Raw genomic sequence first — 24457 nt, 5'->3', positions numbered from 1 at the left:
TCCATGAAAAAATGGGACATGACTTCTTGACTTCTGACAACCTAGACTTCTTGACAACCTAGAAGTCACCATTGAACATATATTTTACTGCTAATCATTTTAGCACAAACATCCAACTTAATGCGCTTACCCATTGTAGTTGGATGCAGCAGAAGTTGTAGCTGGCAAGAATGAAGTCCTCTAGTCCATCCTCCTGCCAATGCCAAATTTTCCTGGCTTTGTAGCCTTCAAAAAACTAAATGTAATTTAAAATTTTCTGAGTGGTGTTTGTTATAGTAGATAAGCTGAGGGCATATGATATGAATGATGGGACGTTATCGATAAATCATGCTCTACATGTCAAATTATATTTCTACCTTTAAGTGTCCAGATGGCTGGCATATTTTTCTTGTTAAACTTTGTAACCTTCTTGACAAAGATTTAGATTTACTCAATTAAGAGTAACTGTGAGGAAAATTTAAAATCCCCCCGTTTGTCAAAAGAAGGAAAGATGGAAATCCGTATTTACTAAACATCATTTATGACTTTTAGCTAAGGAAGCTTATGGTGCACAAAGTAAATGAACTGCTTTCCCAGTAAGAAAGCTGCAGAACATGTCATTAGTCCCAGTTGGTCACCTGTTGACCAGTTTAAAAAAGCCAAGTCTTTCAATTGCTGTGTAGGACATCCAGATAAGTAGGAAAAATGATTTCTGAGCAGCAGCCAGACAGATATAAATTTTATTATGAGAATTGATGGATGCAGTGCTCTCAGGATAGTTCAGTCTGTACTATAAGGTGTCTTCTTTTCAGTTCAATTCATTTTCAGCACCTCACGTTTCAGAGATCATGCCTCAACTCTCACTACTCACTAGACACCTATAATATTCTACCAATAGAAGTACCTTCAGGGCATTGCATCACTTTGCAGTAAAAACAATTACAGCAATCTTGTACTGATAATTCAGATTTTGTGTTTTCTCCTGTACGTGTATCTGATTCTCAGTTTATTCATTCATTTTATATATTCTCTCTCTCTCTCACTCACACACACACACACACACACACACACACACACACACACACACACACACACACACACACACACACACACACACAGAGATTATAGAGACATATATGGATGACCTGTCTCCAGAATTCTATAGCCATATAATACATACATTTTCAAATCCTATGTGAGGGCCTCTTTATTGGTGTATAAGTTTGAGGAACTGGATTTTGAATCTGTCAGAAAACTGTTACCAAAAAACCTGGTATATAAAGGAGAAGAGGGCCTGACATTTGCTGACTTTTGTGTATATCAGGAGTAACTCCAATGATATCAGTCTGATTACATTACCACAAAACTATCACAAGTGCGTGGGGAATAATACCCAGAAAATTACATTAATCATACAATAGTGGCTATGAAGACTGCCATTTTAGCCTGCTTATAAATTCAGATGAGTTGTTTAATTTTTCCAGATTGTAGTGGGGTCAAGCAAGGCTGTGTACTTTCCCCAACTCTTCACTGATGATGCAGCAGTTACAACCAACACAGAAGCCCATCTCCAAAATCTCAAGGACAGTTTTTCCAAAGCCTGCCAAGACTTCGGGCTTACTATAAGCTTTAAAAAAAGAGTAACATAATGAGTTGAAGAAGCACCCTCCATCAACTTCAGTCATTATGAACTTGAAGTGGTGAATGTGCTCACATACCTTGGGTCTGCTATCCACATTGGAAAAGCTGCCACAACAATATCTAGACTGAGCAAGAGGGTATGGCAAAACAATAAAATGACAGAACACACAAAGATCTGTGTGTATCATGCATGTGTTAGTATACTTTTGTATAGCAGCAAGATATGGACCTTATGCTCTCATCAGGAAAAAAGGCTGAATAGTTTTCATATGCATTGTCTTAATCAAATTTTTGGAATCTCCTGGAGAGAAACAGAGTCACCAACACTGAGGTGCTCAAGCAGGCCAGCATGCAAACACTCCTTAAACAGAGATGCCTCCACTGGTTTGGTCATGTGTGCTGAATGAATGATCAGTGCATCCCAAAGGACATCCTCTATGGCAAATTGGCATCTGGAAAAAGACTTAAAGGACGCCCAAAATTGCATTTCAAGGATGTGTGCAAGGGAGAAGAAATGGACATGGATATGGATAACTGGGAAGATCACACTTAAGACTGCAGTCTTTGGAAACGAGCTCAAGGAAGGTCTCCAAAGCTACAAGAGGAAGTAATTATCTTAATAGAGGAGAAAAAAGCTTGCAGAAGGCAGGGTCCAAAGGGTCAAAACAACATCTTCAAATGTGATAAATGCGGCAGAGATTCCCTCTCTTGAGTGGGTCTCTTCAGTCACAGCCATGGCTACCATAAAAGCAACTGAGCAAATTTTTTTCCCTCTCGGGAATATACCCATGGTCTTATGAGACCAGAAAAGATGCTTACTACTGTTTAATTTTACTAGGGAAGATTTACCAGATAATAGAAGCTCCGAACAAAGGTGGGAGAAGGTTTTTTGCATCAGATTTAAAACCAGACAAGTCTTAGATTTTTTTTGCTTTGAATGAGGATTTCCTAATCTATTAATCTACTCAAAGCATGCCCTACCCTTTGCAAAAAACATCACATTACTATAAGTGGCAAAAACCATCACATTGGTTTCAGTGGGGCCAGGATTTCACACGTTGCGAAAGGATTCTTGGACAGAAAATCCCCCTAAAAACGTGTTTTAAGAAAATTGCAACTCCCTCTGTTTAGCAATGTTCTCAAAGACCTTACTGCTCCTGTATACCTAGGCTAACATTGAAAATTCACATTCCACCACTATAAACTCAGTTTAAAGAATATATGCATATTTAGTTCATTGGCCTTTATTACTAAAGTTAAACTTAGATAACAATTATTGATATATGAGAAATTACATGCAAAACAACTAAGTTTAAAATAGTCATATTTAGATTGCAAAGCCAAGTATGTGAGAGTTAGGAAATGTCAGATTATTGGTTGCCCACACAACCTTAAGTTTGCCTTCTTGTGCATCCATTCTGTGCATTGAATGAGGCAGGAATCTGTGGAAAAAACAGACTTGTATCACTTGAGCTACAGGCCTCAACATTAGCTGGCAGCAGTACAAGACTGTTATTTCAGAAAGGGGTTGATGGCTCCAGATGCTGGGTCCTGTGGGTGGTCATCAGGGAGGAGTCTCCCCCTCTCCCCCAGTCTTGCGCCTGTGCTTTCTCTCTTTCTCTCCTAACCATGCCTGGGGTTGAGGGAACTCATGCCTTATGTGTTGCCTGCAGAGCAGAGATAAGTCATTGGAGCCGTGTGCTTGGTCTGGTGGAAAAGGATAGTTGATGGAAATCTAGCTTTATTTGTATGGACTGCACTCCCAGCTGTGGGATTTGGGGGAGCTCCAGCCACCTGTACTGCCCACAGAGAAAAGGAATGGGCTGCTGGGTTCAAGAGCTGTTTACGAAAGGGGAAAACCTGGCCTGGTTTCTGTCCCATGCAGTGCACTCAGAAGGGAACATGGGTCACTGGGACACTCCCAGCCCTGATTCTTGCCTTCTGTAACATACTATTTGAATCCTAAAAGAAGTAGTGCTGGACTTCCCTGGACCTGGTTTCCCTCCAAAAGGAGAGATGGTGGGTTTATAACCTGGGCAGACCCCAGGGGAACCCAGGAGGAACCTCATATCCACGCTTCGGAAGGAAAGAGGTCAGCTCAGCAACCTGAGTGGCCTAGGTTACCAAGTCACCATCTTTCCTTCCAGAGCAGGCCCAGAAGTGGAAGAGGTGGAGGAGGCAGTGTGAGGAGATGGCGCCCAGATTACTGAGCCACATCTCTTCTTCCAGAGCATGCCCAGAAGAGGTGGAGGAGGCAGCATGAGGAGATGGCAACCAGGTTACTGAACCACCATCTCTCCTTCCAGATCAGGGAGCTTGTTTAGAATTACCAGAATGCTGTTCTCCACAAAAGTACCAGAATGCCATTCCAGAACATTGTGGCATGACTCAAGTGCTGCTACTACAACTGCTCTAAGAGATCCTATAAGTTCCCAGTAGATTGTGGCAGTGGTGTGATCCTGACCTTAGAATCTTTGTGTGTTTAGTTCTTATTTTGCAGGCTGCCAAAAAATTTCTTGAGGAACACAAGTGAGAGAAGAAAAATGGTGATTTTTAACAGTTGGTATATCTGTACAAACCAAATAGAACTTTATAGGTCAAAGAAAAGGCTCTTCTGTAGTCTTGAGGGTCTTTTCCCAGATGAATATCAAAAGTCTCAATATCTCAAAGAATAGAGCATAAGAATCCTTTATTGTGGAAAGTGTTAGGCTACTTTAATATAGGGGTTGTTACCAGTTATTTCTTTTATAAAATAAGTTTTAGTGATCTTTGATAATTTTGCCTGTTCTATAAGGAATATACTTACTGAAATAGCTTCCAAATATCTGTATTTAAAAAGGAAATAAGCTATCGGCCTGAAGTACAAATCACATAAAGGATGTGAATTGGTATTTGACAACAGATGTAAAACTCAGTTGGCCTCTGCACCAACCATTTACTTCTTAATAGGGCAGCAATCTGTAACAAATTTGTGTGTGAAATTTAGAATGAAATTTGTGTCTTTGAGATGTCATAAATAACTTTTTAGTTGCATCTGAGACCTTCATTATTCTGCTAAATTTAATATGAGATTCAGTCAAATCAAGTTACTTCATAATTTGTATTGAAATCACCCTATTAAGAATAGCAAAGTACCTCTACTCACCCCCACCCCCCAAAGCTATGCAGCTTCAATTTTTATGTGAAAATTAGGGTTACTACATGTAAACTTTAAAAGAACTTTTGACATTTTGACAGCACTGGGAACATTCTATAACAGCTGTAACTTCAGGGGAGAGTGGCTTAAATAACTTTTCTACTTCTTTTGTTGCTCGTAAAGTGGCTTTTAAATGGGATGTCTTTGATTCCGCACTTCATTACATTTCTGTATGGGCCTGCTTGCCTGTATGCTAGTGGAATTATAGAAGTGCTCCTGCTTACTGTTGATGCACTTCAAAGAATTGCTCTCCTGTGGGTTATGGTATTTGGTATTTTCCAAATGGCTCATGAGTGTACTTTAAAATTCAAGGAAAAGAAGAAGAACCCTTATCTGTTTAGAATATGATTCAGTTGCTTCTTGTGCACTGTAATTTTTTCTTGGTTAACTATCACTTCTTATTTAATAGAATTTTCTTATGGCAAAAGTGATAAGGGCAAGCTGAATTTTTTCACTATTATGTTATCATACTGTACCAAGGAACTAAACTACATATCATCCTGCTGCAGTTTTTCAAGAGTTTTTTATGGAAAAGTTATGGGAAAGGCGATATGTGCATGGACATTAAAACAGATGCTTACAAGGATGAGGTGAAAAAGAACACAAAGGTTTTAAAGAGGATTCTCATGAAAAGGAAACAAATTATCATGACGCTTTTGACGAAAGTCTAATGGAAAATACCAGAAGTCCTTGCTATTGTGAGTCATCATCTAAGCTTGCACACAGTGTATCCCTTTGCATCCATTTCAACTGCCAGATTCAGAAGAGGTCAGTTTTTTAGTATTCTGTGGGAATCTCTGATCGATCTTGATTTGGACTTTGATATTTGCAGATAGATGCAGCCTAGATCACTGGGAAGCTTGGAAAATCCAGCCACTGTGTCTGCCTATGCAAAGAAAGCATCAGATTTTTAAGTTACACAAATGCACATTTTGTATCCTAAAGCAGAAGCAAAGTCAAAATAAATAATATATCTTTATTCCTGTATGATGCAAGAAGTGGATCACCATTTGTCATGATATGGGAAACCTGTGCACAGCTTATGAATTCTGATTGGTTTATGGTATCACTGAATGTCTCTGTGTATGTGGAAGCCACAATCCACTGTCAGGGTTGTGTCACTTGTCCTCCCAGAGCAGAGGCAATGAGGATCATTACACTTTGATGGCTCCTCTTAAGGAGCACTTCAGGACAACAGGTTGGCCTCAACCTCGGTGAAACCAGTTTTCTTTAACCTCCATGATTTGGAGTTTGGAAAGTGAAAAATTTCCAAACAAGAGAACAAAGAACCCAAACTATTTGTGCTGATTCTTAAAAACCACAGATCCTCCAAGACTCTAGGGGAACTCAGAAGTAGTCATGGAGATGAAACTTTGGCAGGAAAGAGGAACACAGGAGCAGGTTATCACAGCAGTGGGGTCTTTTTTAACTGTGGGACCAGCCAAGGAAGAAGGAAACTGGGAAAGAGTCCATGATTCAGAGGAGAAGCCATATACAAATATTGGGCTCTGTGACGGGGTGGACTATGCCCTGAGGTCCCCTGCTGGAGGCCTTGCAGTTCTGCCACATCCTGCCTCAGAAAAGGGCAATGGAGAAGGTCTGGGAAACTGTTGGGTAGCTTCCTTGCAGTAACTGTGTACAATGTCCTCTTATGATATTTGAACAAGAATTTTCTCACCTACTAAGTGCCATGATTTAATGTAAGACAAAAGCATAAGCTGCAGTAGTAACTATGTATAATGATTGAAATGCCCACGAAAACAAGATAATTTATTAAAAATCATGCCTTCTTGCCATTAGCAAAATGATTTAATGAGATGCCTAAATATATTAATCTTCAAATATATTCATACATTCATAGAAAATATATCTGCGTTAGAACAGTGTGTGTGTGTGTGTGTGTGTGTGTGTGTGTGTGTGTGTGTGTGTGTGTGTGTGTGTGTGTGTGTGTGAGTGAGTGAGTGAGTGAGTGAGTGAGTGAGTGAGTGAATAGGAAATAAGCAGATGATAATGTATTGGAAGAGAAGGTTTTTGGATCTTCATTCTATTTACACGCTCTGGATAAGATCATGGGAGCTAATGATCATCTGTGTAATTCCTGCAACTCATAAGGAACAAAGTGAGAGTTGCATGTGATTACTCATTGATAAGGCCTACTGAAACCCTTTAAGAAGAATGTGAACTATTTCATTTTCTGGAATTCGTATGGAGCTGATGGTTTGACATAGGATTATAAAAGCTGTGGATGCCATAAACAAACACCAGGTTTCTCAATACAGTCCTCACACTGTCATATAATAATATTTTGTTCTTCAGTGTGTATTATACTGTAATCTGTAATATTGAGGCCTGTGAATTCATCGTTGATAGTCATAATTTGTTTAGTAAAGGAAAGTGATTTATTTATATTATAATATGTCTAAGTGAAGAAATGATGAGAAAACAATGTCAAAAGACAACGTATAATTTCCCAGTTGTATGAAGTTTTGCTGTTTTGGCATTAGTAATTTAGTATTGTCTTTTTATAACTTTGACATTTCATACTGAAAGTGGGTATTTACATACTTGTGAGACATGCATTTCTTCTTTTGACTCACCCTCATTTTTTGTGAATTGCCTGTGCACATACAATAATAAAGCTCCAGATTGCTCTGCCTATGGAGAAATCCTTCATTTTATATACTTGTTGGATTTTAAACCTGTCTAAATAACTACTGCAGTGAAAACAATTGTATTTGTGCTTCCTTAGATTGAGAAAAGTATTAGATTCCTAGACTTTAGGGCCAGGAGGGACCATCATGATCATCTAGTCTGACCTCCTGCACATTGCAAGCCACAGAACTTCCCCAACCCACTCCTGTAATGGACCCATAACCTCTGCCTGGGTTACTGAAGTCTTCAAATCAAGATTTAAAGACTTCAAGTTAGAGAATCCACCATTTACACTAGTTTAAACCTGCAAGTGACCAATGCCCCGTCCTGCAGAGGAAGGCAAAAAACCCCTAGGGTCTCTGCCAATGTGACCCAGGGGAAAATTCCTTCCCAACCCCAAATATAGCAGTCAGTTGGGCCTGAGCATTTCAGCAAGACCCAACAGCCACACACCAGGAAAGAATTCTTTATAGCAACTCAGAGCCTCCCCATCTAGTGTCCCATTACCAGCCATTGGGGATATTTGCTCCTAGTAGTCGCAGATCAGCTACATGCCATTGTAGGCAGTCTTATCATACCATCCCCTCCATAAATTTATCAAGCTCAGTCTTGAAGCCAGTTAGGTTTTTTGCCCCAACAGCTCCCCTTGGAACGATGTTCCAGAACTTCACTCCCCTGATGGTTAGAAACATTTGCCTAATTTCAAGCCTAAACTTGTTAACGGCTAGTTTATATCCATTTGTTCTTATGTACACATTGGCACTCAATTTAAATAACTTCTCTCCCACCCTGGTATTTGTCCCTCTGATCTATTTACAGAGAGCAATCATATCTCCCCTCAGCCTTCGTTTGGTTACAGTAAACAAGCCAAGCTTTTTGAGTCTCCTCTCATAAGGCAGGTTTTCCATTCCGCGGATTATCCTAGTAGTTCTTCTCTGCACCTGTTCCAATTTGAATTAATCTTTTTTAGACATGGAAGACTAGAATTGCAGATTCCAGATAGACAGTATTCCAGATAAGGTCTCATCGGTGTCTTGTATAAGGGTACTAACACTTCCCTATCTCTACTGGAAATAACTTGCCTGATGCATCCTAGGATCACATTAACCTTTTTCATGGCCACATCACATTGGCGGCTCATAGTCGTGTGATCAATCAATACATCTAGCTCTTTCTCCTCCTTTGTCACGTCTAACTGATAAATCCTCATCTTAGAGCAAAAATTATTATTAGTCCCAAAGTGCATGACTCTGCACTATTAGACTTCATCCCATTTCTATTACTCCATTTTTCAAGGTCATCCAGATCTTCTTAGATGATATTCTAGTCCTCCTCCATATTGGCTATACCTCCCAACTTTGTGTCATCTGCAAATTTTATTACCACTTATTGTGCCAAGGTCATTAATAAAAATGTTAACTAAGATTGGTCCAAAGACCAATCCCTGAGGAACTCCAGCAAATACTATGCTGTGCTTGTATTCCATCGTAAAGGTCGGCACATCTGGGTTTCCTGTTCCCAACTCCATTTGCCATGTGAGGGGCAGCCACTTACAGGTAGGACCCTGTAAGTTCATTGTGCTGTGGCCCCTTCTGCCAGCCTAAGGCAGCCTGAGCAGGCAGAGCAGAAGCAGCCTGGGGTCTGTGCTGTTTCCTGTAAGCCATGTGTGCTATTTCACCCCTCCACCCGACCCCACCCCACTGGGAGGGGGACTCTGTTTTTACCACCACAGACCCATCAGGACAAGCTTGCAAGCTCAGTCCCAGCCTGGGAAAGAACTAAACTGCTGCAGCCCAAGTTGCCAATGCAGCAAGAAACTGAAGGAAGCTGCCAGTGCTAGAATGGGGCTACTGCTGTTGCAGCCAAAGCCTGGCCTAGAGCGAGAGCCAGAGTCCAAGCTGCTGCCTGTAAGCTGCACTCTGGAGGAGTTTTAAAGAGCCACATCCTGTACACTGATGCAGCCCAAGCTTTGCTCGAGGCTGCACTCCTGGGTCCTGCCAGCACCTCATGGAGTGCAAGGGGCAGGGGAGGGAGGGGCGCTGGCAGTGGGCTGGTGCCAACCCCCTGCCACGTCTTGTCTCGAGCACAGTGGGCAATGCACAGAGCAGGGTGAGCCCTGGGGAGAGGTGGCTGAGGGCTGGGTCTTGTGTTAAGGGTGCAGGGCAGGTCCCCCCAGTTCAGCCCAAAGGCAAGAAACAGGAATACGGCAGGGAGCTGCTTGCAAACCAGGCAGTGCTGCCGGGTGCCACCTTCGCAGAGAGACACTGACTGCAGGATACTGTACCATAATGTTTTGTTCAGAGTTACGAACAACCTCCATTCCTGAGGTATTCGTATCTTTGAGGTTCTACAGACCCAGCTGGTTGAGTCTACAGACCCAGATGAGATCAGGATGCCACTGTGCTAGGCACTGTACAAATTCATATCGAGAGACTACAATTTCAACACAGAAGACAGACAAAGTAAAGGGGGAAGGAATTATTTTTATTCCCAGTTTACAGATGGAAAACTGAGACCTGGCAAGATTACAGTCCAGATCCTGAAAGGTATTTAGCCACCTAACTCCCACTGACTGCAGTGAAAGTTAGGCACCTAAATTCCTTGCCAAAGGTCACACAGGGAGATTGTGGCAGACATGGGAACAGAACTTAAAGTTCCTGAGTCCTAAGCCAGTGCTTATGCATATAACTGTCCTTTGTGTGACTACCTGAGCCTTAGCCTGACAGGTATTTATCCTCTCTTAGCACCCATCCCATAGGGTTACCACTGTTGCCTCTAGCACTATGTCTACATTGCTGCTGGAAGTCGACTTTGTTTAATTTGACATTCAGCAGGCGATTTTTAGAAAACGCAGCAGTGTACACACATTATGCTGTTTGCGCTGGTTTCTTGCGTTCACACTGACCAGCCTTAATTCGAATTAGAAAGCAGTGTAATGTGGGTAGCTATCCCACAGTGCAATAGTCACGGTGACTGTTGGGACGAGCGTCATCGTCCTAGGATGAAATGCTGCTTCCCCTCTCCCCCCAAACAAACAGGAAAAGTATTTTCGCGCTGTGTTTTTACTCCCCACAATCGCCATTGCTGCAGAGACATGGAGCCAGCTCAACTCTGCACTATAATTATGAGCATGACAAATACATCATGACTTATCGATTATTTTAGAAATAGAGCAAGAAGGCAAAGCAGAGAGAACACCGATGCCACCAAGGCTGCACTCCTACAAGCCATTGAGCAGAACAATTCCCGATTGCTGAAGGCCATAACGTGTCATCTGCAGTCTGTGGAGTGCAGGTTCTGGTGCAGGGAAACAAGCACAGACTGGTAGGACCACATCGTTATGCAGCTGTTATGATCAGCGGCTGCAAAACTTTCGTATGTGAAAGGCAACTTTCCTCGAACTGTGCTCGGAGCTGGCACTGTCCCTGAAGCGTATGAACACTCGCTTGAGACAAGCTCTGACGGTGGAGAAGAGAGTTGTCATCTCTTTGTGGAAGCTGTCAACCCCCGACTGTTACCTCTTGGTTGGGAATCAATTCGGAGTTAGTAAATCTACAGTGGGCATAGCCATGATTCAAGTGTGCAGTGCCATAAATAGACTTCTACTACAAAGGATAGTGACTTTGGGAAATGTGCAGGACATAGTGGAGGGTTTCCCCAACTGTGGAGGGGCATTGATGGGATGCACATCCCCATCTTATTGCCTGCACACCTAGCGACCAAGTACATAAACCACAAGGGGTACTTTTCCATGGTCCTGCAGGGGCTTGTCGATCACAGGGGTCATTTCACAAACATCTATGTGGGGTGGTCTGGGAAGGTGCATGACACTTGTGTATTTCGTAACTTGGGGCTGTTCTCTAAGATGCAGGTGGGAGCTTTCTTCTCTGACCAAAAAATTAACATCGGGGGTTGTGGAAATGCCCATAGTGATCCTGGAGGATCCTGCTTACTCCTTGCTCCCTTGGCTAATGAAGCCGTACACCAGTCACCTTGACAGTGACAAGGAGTGTTTTATTAAGAGGTTAAGCAGTTGCAGAATGGTTGTAGAATGTGCCTTTGGGCATTTAAAGGGCAGATGGAGGAGTCTCCTCATTAGACTGGACATGAGTGAGAAGTACCTCCCTTCTGTGATATCTGCTTGCTGTGTTCTTCATAATGTGTGTGAATCGAAGGGTGAGCAGTTCCCCCAGGGTTAGGCTGTGGAGGCAGAAAGACTGGCCACCAATTATGATCAGCCAGATGCCAGCACTATGGTGAGAGCTAACCATGGAGCACTTTGCATTAGGGAAGCTTTGAAAACCAGGTTCTGCAATGAGATGCAGGAGTGATTTCTGTTCCTGTATGTTTTTTGCCTTTGGTGTACCCCCCCTCCAATGATATCTGTGCCCACCAAATCCCTCCTAAACAATATATGATTTAATAAAGAAACGTTGAAATGATGCAAAACTTTATTTCTGAACATTCAAGTCATTGGGGAAGGGGGAGTGTGTGTCCATTCACTGTTTCAAGGGGTGGGGTGGTAGCTTGCTGGCCAGCTATCAGCTCTTCACTCTGTCTCTACGGCTGCTGTGGCGTTCATGAGCTCTGCAAATATGTCATCTCTGCTTTTTTTTTTTTCCCCCTCCTCTTCCTAATCTGACAGTCTGTCCTCAGCATTTCTTAAGGATGGGTCCAGTGCCAAGGTGTCTGCAGAAAGAAAAGTAACAAGGTAGCCACACTTAGCACAGTGAAGAAAATGATACAAATGTACCAATTTAGATAATGATCCCATGATACAAGGTAGCCACAGTTAGCACAGTGAGGAAAATGATATAAATGTAACAATTTAGATAATAATCCCATGATACAATGTAGCAAAGGATTTCCTCTTTCTGCTTGTATTTCAAACCCTTACTGTTTAAGTATTTATCCAAAGTGGATAGCATCTAAAACCCTTTCTGGATTAGGATTGAAGTTCCTTTTTGAGAACATAAGTAGTAGCAAATACTATAGCAAGACCATTTCAGTTATAACTCCTGTGTTTAGCATCTTGTAACTTTTGAGAAATTCTCCTTTGGCTTGAAACTTGCCACACTTGGTCTCCAATGTATAGTTCTGTAGAGAAAAGCCATTCAGATATTACTGTAATTATACCTTTTTCCTCTTCCAAATTGTAATGCCAGATTTGTGCTTAATGATGTGACCTCTGTAGTGATGGGACCACTGTGGACAAGAGCTAGTTGTTTGAGGGGACAAGGGAAATAAGTTGTTCTGTAGGGCTCTAGCCAGGATCCAGGCAAGAAAACTGGAGAGAGGCAGTCAGAGAGAATGCAGGTTTTCTGCAAAGATAAAGTGTTCTAAAGTTTGTTCTACTCTTTTCTCCACTCCTTTCAATTCAGTGAGGTGAGAACTTCTGATCCTAATCAGGACCATTAATACGCTAACATTAATACACATGGGATATTTCTTTAACAACAGTGAAGTTAATTACATTTTAAAACTATGTTAATGGAAAATTAAAAGTACCTGTTGTAGTGGAGATGTGTTTTGGGTTTTTTTTGGTTTTTTCCCTGAGTGCAGGAACTGCTGAAGTTAAGGTGAAGGCTCAGATTCAGCTCCTATGTGGCAGTATGACACCTCTTTCATGTTGCCTTCTTGTTCTTCATAGTCTAAGTCTTCACTTATTTTATAATAAAAATAAAGTCTCTAGTAGTTATGGTTGCTGATATACACTGAGGTTGCATTTTCATGGCTAACTGATGCAGTGCTGTCTTTACATTTATAAAATCTGAAATAAGAGCTCTAAGAGGTGTGACTTGCCCCATTCATTTCAATGGCTGCAACTCAGATTCCAGTAATAATACTTTGAATGTTGTCATAGTTAACTCACTGCTCGTTAAAGCAGAAAGAGAAAGGAATATATTATGAAGATCTGGACAAACTACTGTATAATAGCTCATTTTGCCACTACCACTGAGTGAGTGGGCCTGGGAGAATACAGCCACTCCCCCCTCACCTTCCCACTCAAGAAAAAGCCAAGTAAAAAGAGCCTGGGGAGCTCAATGGGGAATTTGAATTCCCACCCAAGGGAGAGGTAGCTCAAGAAGCTCAGTGAGAGACATGTGAGCATCTATATTTATTTTAGCTATACAGTTGCTAAAATAAAACTGGAAAGTGTTTTCTACAATGTAGATCAAGAAATTAGAAATGCATTTGCAAGTGTGATAAGACAGAACACTACAGAAAAAAATAGGCAACAGCGTAGTGGCATTTGTAGATAGAGTGGAACAGAGCATAATTGGAGAGTGTTGTCACTATTATGGAACAGAATAATACAATACTGAGGTTTAATGATGGGACTCTTGAGGATATAGTGTGGGAAACTGCAAAGTACAAATTCCGTTTATCCAGCAGACTTAGAAGGATAGAATATAAAATCCTCTTGTCTGTATGCTTATTGTTATGGGCCCACCTATACATTTAAGATAAGGTTACAAAAAGCATGTAGGAATCCCTGATCATTTATTTGTCATGAGTGGCTGTTTGCAGAGAATATCCCAATGCTGGATGCATTAAGCTTCCAGACAAATTTTTTAGCCCAAACGCTTGTACAAACATGCTGCTTTTTTTTTTTTTTTTTTAATAACCACAATGGACACACAGCATTCGCTGGGATAATCTGTAGAGGCAGTGATTCAATTTTGAATAACTTCATAATAGGCTTGAGTTTGTTTCACAGTTCCTGGAACAATTTAACATTTTTTACTTCAATTTTTTTCCTGTTGTTTCTGGCACTTCCTTACCATGGCATCTTTATCAGATTATACATGAAAGAAAGCAGCGGAAGGAACTTTAGTTCAGATTTAATTCCCACAGACCATTCAGTTTGCCTGTTCATGATTCAATATTGAACCAAAAATCATTAAAAAGATGGCTGAAGTTACATTAGATTTTCCCAGGGAATGGAAACAATTTATATTATAAATTTTCACCCAGTGATTTTTAGAATACTTGTTGAGGAGAGAGACAACTCACGTGAAAATGGACATGGATTAAGAGGTGTATAGAGTGAAGGGTTGTCAGTGGAGATAAATGTCTAAGTCTGGGCTGCGGGTAGGTGCCTGTCTTTGTTTATGATCCACTAACTGAGGGAAGATAGGTGCTCCTCTGCTTAACTTGTCTCTGGGTCTCCCTTAGTCTCCTCAGCTGAAGGTGTTCCACTTAAATTACATACTAAATATTAATTGGGCCAAAGCAAGAGTGAGAATCACTCTTTTGCCCAGTGGTTAGGGCACTCATCTGAGAGGTGGTAGTTCCGTTTTCAGATCCTTTCTCATCGGGCAGACTTAGAGTGGTCTCCCACATCCTGGATGAGTGCCTCAACCACGGGGTTAAAGTATGGGTGCCATTTCAGAATTTCGTGGGGGGACAACTTTAACTGTGATTGCAGGGGCTACTTAGGCACTTAAAACTCTATCTTGTTTTGCAGATGATAACCTAGAAATTAGCTGCACTGTATCTAATTCCTATATTAAGAAAGAAAATTAAATATTAGACCCACACAGCTGTAATACTAAGACGTTCTGACATCTTATGTCAAGTCACTTAAGGGACACTGGTTAGATTTAAAGTTTTAATATATATTCTTACTATGTTATTAACTGTTGAATACAACAGTTGAAACAATTGTAGAAAAATCTAGATTACTTTCTATCGTTTAGGCTACTTACTATATGCAATTCACCAAGCTTGGAATAGATCATTTAACATCCTACTAGGACAAGGCAGTTTATACTGCACCTGCCTGGGGCTCTAGGGATATTACCATACTACAAATAATAGACTAGAAACTGACTTTAAACAGGAGTGAAACTGACACTTTCAAGTCACTTCCACATTATTGCCAATCCCAAATGTTAAAAATCATGAGATTGGCATAAAATCATAAGATTATGTAAATACAATAGACTTGGGGTTCTTTTTATTTGCCTTCTGCTTTTTTGAGCCTTTAGGGTACATTGGGGTCACATTTTGAATCTTTCTTCACAGCCATGAGGTCTAGAAGCTTACTTTTTCTTTAAGAATGAAGGCTGAAATCACCACACATCCACTTGACTCTAGGAGCTGTGTCTTTAAGGGAAACAATAACTTTCATGAGACTCATGACAAAATCAGGAGAGTTGGCAACACTGTAAAGGCTAGAAGGTTCTTTAACATACTACAGTGGTTGAGTTGCAATTCTCATAGGAGAATATTTAAAACCAAACACCAAGAAAACTCCACATTTTAAACTTGAGAAAAAATTGAATCTTCTGAGGTACATCAGGGCTACTGCAGGCAGGAAAGGAAAATAAACAGGCACAGGAGCTTTGGGAAGTTCTTGAAAAAAAATTGGATGGTCAAATCTTCCAGTTCTTAATCAGGTAAAACTTCTATAGCCATTAGCGCCTCTACTCATAGATATTAAAGTGCTCAATAACTAAACGCTTCATACTTAAATATCCAACCCGTCTTATCCAGGGCTACACATTTTATATGCATTGGGTCAGGGGCTACATTTTCTGGCATCTTCTGAACAGTGCTGAGCACACAGATGGTGCCCAGTGAATAATACAAATCACGACAATAATCATCAACTTTATGGACTCTGTGGATGCAATTTCTGTTCTTTGTTCTGGAGCTGGCCTACATACAACTGAAACCCTAAGAATCTGAGGCATAAGCATATCTGATACTCATATGATACTGTCTCATTCCTGCCTTTTCTCAAACTCAACAAAAAGTGACACAACAAAATGGTTTTGAGTTAAAATGTAAAATGTCACAGCAGCTGTTGCTCTACATTACAGCATAGGGCAGAATCTGCCACCCCTTGGGGGTTAAGTGATCTCTTCTCATCTGACTCTCATTCTGTCTCTTTCCTCATCCTTCCTGACCTCTGTTCAGCTTTTCATGCTGTCAGCCATGATATCCTTCCCAATCGCTTGGGAACGTTTGCTGGATTCTCAGAGAACGGTCTTCTTGGTTTTGCTCCTGTCTATCAGAGTCCCCCCCTCCTTTTTTTTTTTTTTTTGGCTGCAGCATGCAGCAGAGAGAGAGGCTGGTCCTATGGACAGGGAGCTAGCTGTGAGAGACCTAGGTTCTACTTTCCCGATGGACTTCCTGTATGATCTCAGGCCAGTGCCTTAGAGACAGGGTTTCAAAGGTTTTTGGGTATGGAAAGATGCAGCTAGGTTGTACCTAACCTTCTAAGTGCTTTTGAAAAAAATCTCACTAGATGTCTAAATATCTGTGAGAATCTGGCCTTTAGTCTCTCTGTGCCTCAGTGCCTCATCTGTACAATGGAGATAACAGCACTGTTCTACCTCACAGAGGTGCTGTGAGGAGAAATAGGTTAGACATCGAGAGGTGATCAGATACTAGGGTTTTGAGGCCACATAAGTACCAGAGGTAGAGTGGGAACTTCTCTATACTATTGCTATCCCTTCCCTTGGTTTTGGCCCCTTCTTTTCACCCCAATCCCCCCTTATTCTTCCACTCTTCCCCATATCTGCGCCTCCTTCAACAACATAATCTTCTCTCTTACCTTTACTGCAGCTCTGATTTCATCCCTTTGTCTTTGCTTCCATCCCTGCATCTTTAAACCCAGTTTGGCACTCTATCCCCCACACAGCTAGTGCTTCCTGGTTCAGTTCAGTGCATCTGAGGAATCTCTGAATCTCAGTTCCAGGGGCACTCTTTGCTGAGGGAGCTAGGCATCTTGCACTTACTATATTACTTTATCCATAGATTCCAAAAGCAGTTTACGTGAGCTAGATGGATTATCTCATGTTATAGATTGGAAAACTAAAGTAAGTGCTTAATGCTGTACAGTAGGTGGTGGAATCAGGATTAGAACTGAATTCTCCTGATTCCTGCCTGTACTCAGTTCACTAGACCACCAGCACTACCTCCTTGTGCTTACAATTGGAGGGAGAAGAGTAAAGGGTTGAACTGCAGTCAGGATGGCCCCCTAATTCTACTTGCTCCCTTCTCCTCTCAGTAGGTATGGGAGAGATGAAGCTATGACTCACCTTGCTCCTGTTTGCATAATGCAGATGGTTGCCATGTTTACAGGTTTCTCAGCTCAACAGAGCTGTCCTTCTTCCAGAACTTAAGCAACATTTACTTGTCCTGTAGACTACCACTGATCCAACATCCAATATCGGTCCCTGACTAGATCCTAATATACATAAAGGTAAAGGATACTTCTTTATCCTGAATGAATTATTAAACTATTTGTTTTTATCTCTGGCTCCTGCTCCCTTCTCTGAGGACAAGTTTATATCTGAATATAACAAAATAAACCCCCAATCAACTAAACAAACCCCCACCCCGAGTATTAAATATTATTTGGCGTTTTGAATTAGGCAGACACTTGTGTTGTATGGTACAATAACACCGCATTAAATAATTTTCTTTTTATAGCAATAGACTAGTTACAATTATAATTTAGTAGAATACAGGCTTCTGTAATGAATTTGTCAGTGTTGTAAATGTGGAACTAGTGCTGAAGGTTTACTCAGAAAAATGCTGTATCGGAAAATAGAATTTGAAAAGTGTTTAGTGACTAGCACTAATTAAAAATATTATATTCCCTTTAACATTCAGTTTTTATTTTTTCTTAGTTAATTTAGTGACTAAGCCAAAGCCTATTGAAGTCAGTGAGAGCCTTTCTGTTCAGTTCAATGAGCTTTGGATCAGGCCCTTAATGCTGGGTTGCCAGTCTTGGAGACTATAGTCCTCTTAATCCATTGGACAAAGGGTATAGTAACAATGCCAGCCTTCCCTTCTCTGCTGTGATTGCCATCAGGGTTACTGATTAATACTGGGTGTGATGGTGGGTTTTTGGTTTTGTTTGGTTGTGGATCCTTGAGTAATTGTAACGAAACAAACAATTGGCTTAATAAAAGCGACAGAACAATCGTTATACGGCCAATAAATACCAACATAAGTGGAATTAAAAGTGCTAAACCGGAAAAGAGATGCAATTTCTTCCTTTGCCAGTTTGCTAAATTGTGGACAATTTGGCTTTCGCCTGCTATGTTATCCAAGGATTCATTAATAGTTTTTCTCCAAAATGCACACAGTGGTATCTAATTTAGTACAGTGTTCCCCCGTGCTTGGAATGAGAAATAACTGTGATATCTCAAATATTACTGTGTGGTAATTGTTTGCCAAGTGCCGACTTTGTAATTGTGATTGTTGTAGCTCATTAACTGCTATTAGAAAAAACATATGAAGAAACATATATAATGTTCAAATTAGATTTTCACCTAGTGGTCAAAAGTGTATGGAAGAAACTGATGTAACCCCACAGAATGTTTGTAGGTGGCTAGGAGAGGGTCACAGAAAGAGTGATCCGTATATAAAGCAGCACAATGTTTGAATAGTAGCAAATCCTTTGACTGTTGGTGAAGGCCTGTGAGAAATCATTAAATTCATAATCTTGCAAATTACTCATCAAATTACTTCCGTGAAAGAAGGTCAGATTTTATGCTGAAGGAAACCAGAGCTGCAGTAAAAACAAACTGAGTAGATAGCATATTTTAGCTGACCAGGAATATACAAATTGATATAGCTTTACATTTGATTAGATTGTAATACATACATTTGTAATATTTCCTAAATACTTCACTTGCATTCAGGTTCTTATACCTTGCTCATTACCACAGTAAATTGGAATATTATGTCTAAAAATCTTTTTATCTTTTAAATAATCACCCATCTAACTCACTGTGTTTTGTATTAGGACAATGCTTTCCCAACTTCTCATTAAAAAGCCTTCCTACAGTAACAGAAACTGAAGAAAAATGAGATTAGGAGACGTAGGCGGGGACAGGGGGTGGAAAGCTACAAGTTTATGTGGCTGAATCCTAACATGGCAAGAGTGTGGTCTACTTTAGGTTACAGGTGGTGCTACATCTTAAAATTCTTAAATTTGCATACAGGGCAGAATGGTTATTAATCGGTATCTTCCATAGAAGTATCCCACGCTGCCCTTGGATCCATGGTCCACACTGGATACCATTTTATTTCCAGGTGTTTGGTTTTGACATGTGTAGTCCTAAAGGTTTCTAGAGGATGCAGTTAAAAGCAGCTGGGTGACACTTGCAAATCAGAGAAGGTTTGGGCATAAGATATCAGAGAGGGCCTTTTGGGCCACCAAGAAGGATTCTGAGTGGTAGGGAGAAAGAAATCTAACGTGTAGAGGTAAGACAGAAATAAGAAGAGAAATCATATGGGAAATATTGTGCAGGAAGGAATAATTAGTAGTGGGACAGGGAAGGTTGGCGCTTGGTATGGAGCATGGGTTCGAGCAGATAGTTCAGCATAGTTTCATATGAGAGACAGTTCAGGAACAAAGTTTTTGAGATAAAATATTAACGATCTTTTGGAATAGTTTGTGCATTTGTATTGATTTTAGAAATGTATAATAGGTTGTATATAAGTAATCAGGAAAACTAAAACCACTCATGCTAACCTTGCATTTATAGTTACTAAAGATGGGATTTGTTTAATATGTTTTAAATTGTTTCTCCCAGAATGACTAACTGGAAACCTACAGGAAATTATTAATGCCAAATAGTTTCTTGGAAATGCTGGACATGAGTGAGTGTTGCGAAAGTCTGTTATACAACTATAAACAATAAGCTGTAGCAGTCTGGTGGTAAAAAAAAAAAAAATGTGTACAATTACAAAAAATGTTTAAAATTAGTCCTCAAAGCAACTGGGTTGAATTCTATCTGTTTTCACTTATAGGTGATGATTTTGGATCTGCACTGAAACAGCTTACTAAGTATAGTAAAGGTAACTAACTTTTCTTTCTAAATTCTCTTCTGGGTATTGTTCAATAGTAAAATAATTATTCATTGGAATATTTCAATGAAGTAAAATTATATGAATTCCAGAGGAGTTAAAAAAAATATTACATTGCATTGAGCTTGCATTTAAAAAGATAGATAGTACATTCTACTGTTGTAGACACACACAAAGAGGTCTGCCTATTCTTGATATCCTTAATGCTGCTTCTGTTTTTAAACCTTATCTACAGTAAAACTCCCAATTTTTTAAATAACATTTACTTAAGTTTTTTAGTTTGAGGTAATATTTTGATATTTACAGCCGTCAATTCTTGTTTGAAGGCAGGGGCAATGGGGCGCTATTAAGATGATGTCTGAGAAGACATCAAAGCAATGACAAGAAGCAAGCAGGTAGAATGCCACCCTATTGCATGTTATATACATGACAGTCCCACACTTACTCCCATAGGGCCGGATATAAGACTCTCTGAGTGATTTGGAAATTATCTATTATCTCTAATGGTTTTTAGATTGGGGTTGTAAGAAGTGAGCTATGGAAGGGAGGCATGCAGAGTGTACTCCTAGATGGCTTCTGTTGGTGGGGTAATAGATTGAAAACCTGGAATGAAGGCATAAGGTAGTGCAGAAACAGACAACTTCTGGAGAACATTTGATGTGCCTTCCTCCTGTATAGCTTGATGTTTAGCATAGGGGTAATTTACCTGAGAACTTGACTAAAGTAAAGCTCAGAAATAAGTTGGATTTTGGAAATGTTTATCAATATCACCTTGATCACCTTGATCGATCGGTCTTTCAGCCCTTGTATAGATTGTGCCGATCACAACACATTTTTCATTCTTCTTTTATCCTGGCCTTCCTTCTCCATGTGCAGCCATGCCTTTTCACAACAAAGTCTTCCCATCTCTTTGGAAATCAGCCACGTGGTCATTTCAGTTCTCGTGGGTACCATTTGGCGACAGCTGCTCTTCATTGACTGTCAGTGAGCCTAGCTATATGCCCGGCCCATCGCATTTTATTGTACCTGTTTTCAACAGTGAAATCCTGCACTCCACTTTGCAGTCTGATCACTTCATTGGGGATTCATTCATGGATTGAAATCTCCAGAATTCTTCACTGCATCACCTTCTCCATGATGGACAACTGCTGCTGCTCTCTTCTCTTCAGCGCCCATGTTTCACTGCCGTACAACATTGCCGGCTGTACAGTTGAGTTGAAGAGGTTGGCGCGTGCTGCCTTATTGATCTTTTTCCTTGGAGGACATCCTTGATAGAATTAAATGTGCACCAACCAGCTTTCTTTCTTTGTGAGAGTTTGTCTTCCTGATTGTGGCGCATAATAATTCTTGGCCCAAGTAGAAGTATTGTTCACCTTCTTCTGTTTGTTCTCCTTTAGCTGTTGTTTGGGCTTTTGGCAGGTTTATCAATATATTGTTTAAAAAGCATGAAGTGGTACCTGTTATATGGTAGTGAAGAACCAAAAGAAATCCACAGTCTCTCCATGTCTGGAATAGACTCATGACTACTCAGCTACCTCTCTCCTAAATGTTAGCTATTTTAAACAGCTTTACCCTTTTTAAAAATTTTATATTTTTCACTCTATAAATCATTAACTTTTTGTGCTAAAGGGAGAGCAAAAAATCACTTCTTTGTAAACAAGCTGAATAACCTTAACACCTAGAAAGTTGTCAGCTATTCCTGAGTCAAAACTAACTAATATCCTTCTAAATCATTAAATTCCACATAATCGCTCAAGTTTTGCTTAAATATGTTAATAATATTTGACTCAGCCTCCTCAGTTGAAAGCCCATATTTAGGCCCTTTCCTGCCAGGATGTTCTCATGTGCTTAACTTTATGCATTGTGAGTAGTTCTATTAAAGTAAATGGGACTGCGCTAATGTGCATAAATCTTTAAGACACCAGTCCTACAGACTGTAATCTCTTCACCAATGGGGACATGTTTTTTTTGTTATGTTTGTACAGTGCCTACCACAATGAGACCATGTTCTTTGAATGGGACCCCTAGGTACTACCGCAATACAAAAATATAAATAATAATTCCTCCTACTTATTACTTTCTCTGTAAAATGCCTTCTTAAATTCTTCTTATACATATGTCTCTTAACTTAAGCATAAGATATGTTCCTTAGTTCCAGGCTGTCCAATTACTTGATCAAGCTTAATTTCATAACCCTTAGCTAATTTAAATCCTTCTGTTCTTTATTGAATCTTGAAAGAAAATAGTTAACTCAGTTTTGTCAAACCTCCCCTCAAGTTTGAACCCTACCACTCAATCTGTTACAGTTGCCTCACTATTCTGCACTCTTTCAAATTTCATGACATTTTTTGTCTTTTACTGCATTAACAATTCAATGCCATTGAAACTACATGTTTTTCATGTTCCGCCTTTGAGTCCTGATTTATCACTTGATTTCTAGAGAGAACTGACTTTCTTCTTTAAACGTTTATGCTTTTTAATGGCTTGGAAAGTTGATTTCATTGGCAACAAGGACAAAAATGCGGTTTGTTGTTATTACTTACTTTTTGTGTTACAGTAGCAACTAGGGCATATGCCAAAGCAAACTGAAGTCAATGGCAGCCTTTCTGTTTGCTTAGTGGGCTTTAGGTTGGGCCCCTATAGCCCCTGATAGGTATTGAGGCCCTGTTGTGCTTAGTGTTGTACAAAAGTAAATGATCTTTAGGGTTTTTTAATGATAAAATTTAAGGCATAGGTTCTCATCTTGATACATGAGTATAAATGTACATATAGCTTCCATAGTTCTTTATCAATGAGATTCTGCCCAGAGCTAAGTAAAGTGGCCTTGTGTGGGGATGAGGGAGGACAGAGTTCACCCCCAGACCTGGGGAAGTGCATGGGGCTACAAGCAGATTTTTTGCATTTGTGTACTGTAAGGAGTACAAAAGGGCTGGCATGTTCATTTCTGGCTTCTGGATCCATATAGGCATCTCATTGCACACCAGTTTTTGTGAGAAACCCCTGATCAGATACTAGTACCCCATGAGACATTTGCTTCCCCCATAGAATCTGCTTTCTCAGTGATGAATCCCATCTTGCATCATAAGATGTGTAAAATGTCAGGGTAGCAATGGACATGCCTCCTCTACCACATAGACTTCTTCACCTCCTTTAAAGTCCACAACCACCCTCTTTCCTTTTGCCCATTCTCCACCCCCATTCAGCCTCTCATTCCTTCCCCATGCAGAAACTCACCCACTTGCCTCTAGCGTGGGCAGACCACCGCCTTTAATGCTGATATTTGGTGGAGATGGAGGTTGGTAGTTCTAGTGGTGGACATTTTGCTCATCCTGGTGGAATGTATGCATATGTAGTGAGGAAACAGGAGCTTGAATGTGTGGGTCTGATGGTAGTGCTGCTGGTCCTAAAGGCAAGGGTGTGGTGGTTAAGGTGGGATGTATGGAAAGGGTGATGTGTAACTCTCCAGGGTGGCCAGTTGTTTCATTGTGCATTCTTGTGGGCCCCTCAGTCTGCTTCTTTATTGTGTGCAGGTAGCTGCCTTCGGAAAAACAGAAGAGGCCAGTTTGGTGAAAGACCTATAGTTTTACCTAGGTGGCAAATTTTTTGATATTTCTAGACAGGTGAAAATTTACAATATATGCAGTACCAGAAAGGCCAGATACGTCCAGCATTCTAAGCACCATGGTTCAGTCCCACACCCTAAGTGTTGGCTTATGGTAAACCCAGATTTGCTAATTCTCACAGTATTATTGCATGTCTCATGATTTTACTCATTGTTTTTATTTCAACAATGAGTAAAATTTTATTTTTTGCCTTCATTAACAGTGGCCATCATCTCCCAGTGTTCGAAGCCAGGTTGCTGTCAGTAATGATGAATACTCCTTCTGTTCTTTGGCTTGGAAATCTGTCATTAGATATTAGAGGTGTAGGAGAAAATGAGGCAACAGAATGTGGGAATATAGGAAGAAGAAGACAGTGTATGGGCAAGATAGCAGGACACTGTGTAGAAAAGGAGGGAGAATGTAGGATGGAGAAGACTGAAGAGGAGCAGGGAGTCAGACTGAGTTGCAGGAGACTCTGGGGGATAAGGAGAGAGACTGTGAGGGGGACAGAAGGCTGGGGGAGTAGAGAGAGGTGGTGGTAGGATGC

At 40.5% G+C, this 24457-nt stretch overlaps 1 long non-coding RNA gene across 1 annotated transcript in view; it reads left to right on the top strand.

Annotated features, from left to right (window-relative positions):
* The window catches only part of LOC137163658 (uncharacterized), a 116672-nt gene extending 95068 nt beyond the window's left edge, over positions 1–21604 (top strand). The window contains exons 3-4 of the long non-coding RNA XR_010922765.1: positions 20252–20299; positions 21348–21604. This is a non-coding gene — a long non-coding RNA (uncharacterized lncRNA). The remainder of the gene's footprint in view (positions 1–20251; positions 20300–21347) is intronic.
* The last annotated feature ends 2853 nt before the right edge of the window (positions 21605–24457 follow it).

The sequence above is a fragment of the Emydura macquarii genome, unplaced genomic scaffold (assembly GCF_026122565.2).
Source record: "Emydura macquarii macquarii isolate MOO-44397 ecotype Brisbane River unplaced genomic scaffold, CSIRO-AGI_Emac_v2 contig_2636, whole genome shotgun sequence".
NCBI classification, from domain to species: domain Eukaryota; kingdom Metazoa; phylum Chordata; order Testudines; family Chelidae; genus Emydura; species Emydura macquarii.
Note: the sequence above shows the minus strand (reverse complement) of the source record. Positions and strands in the feature narration are given on the sequence as shown.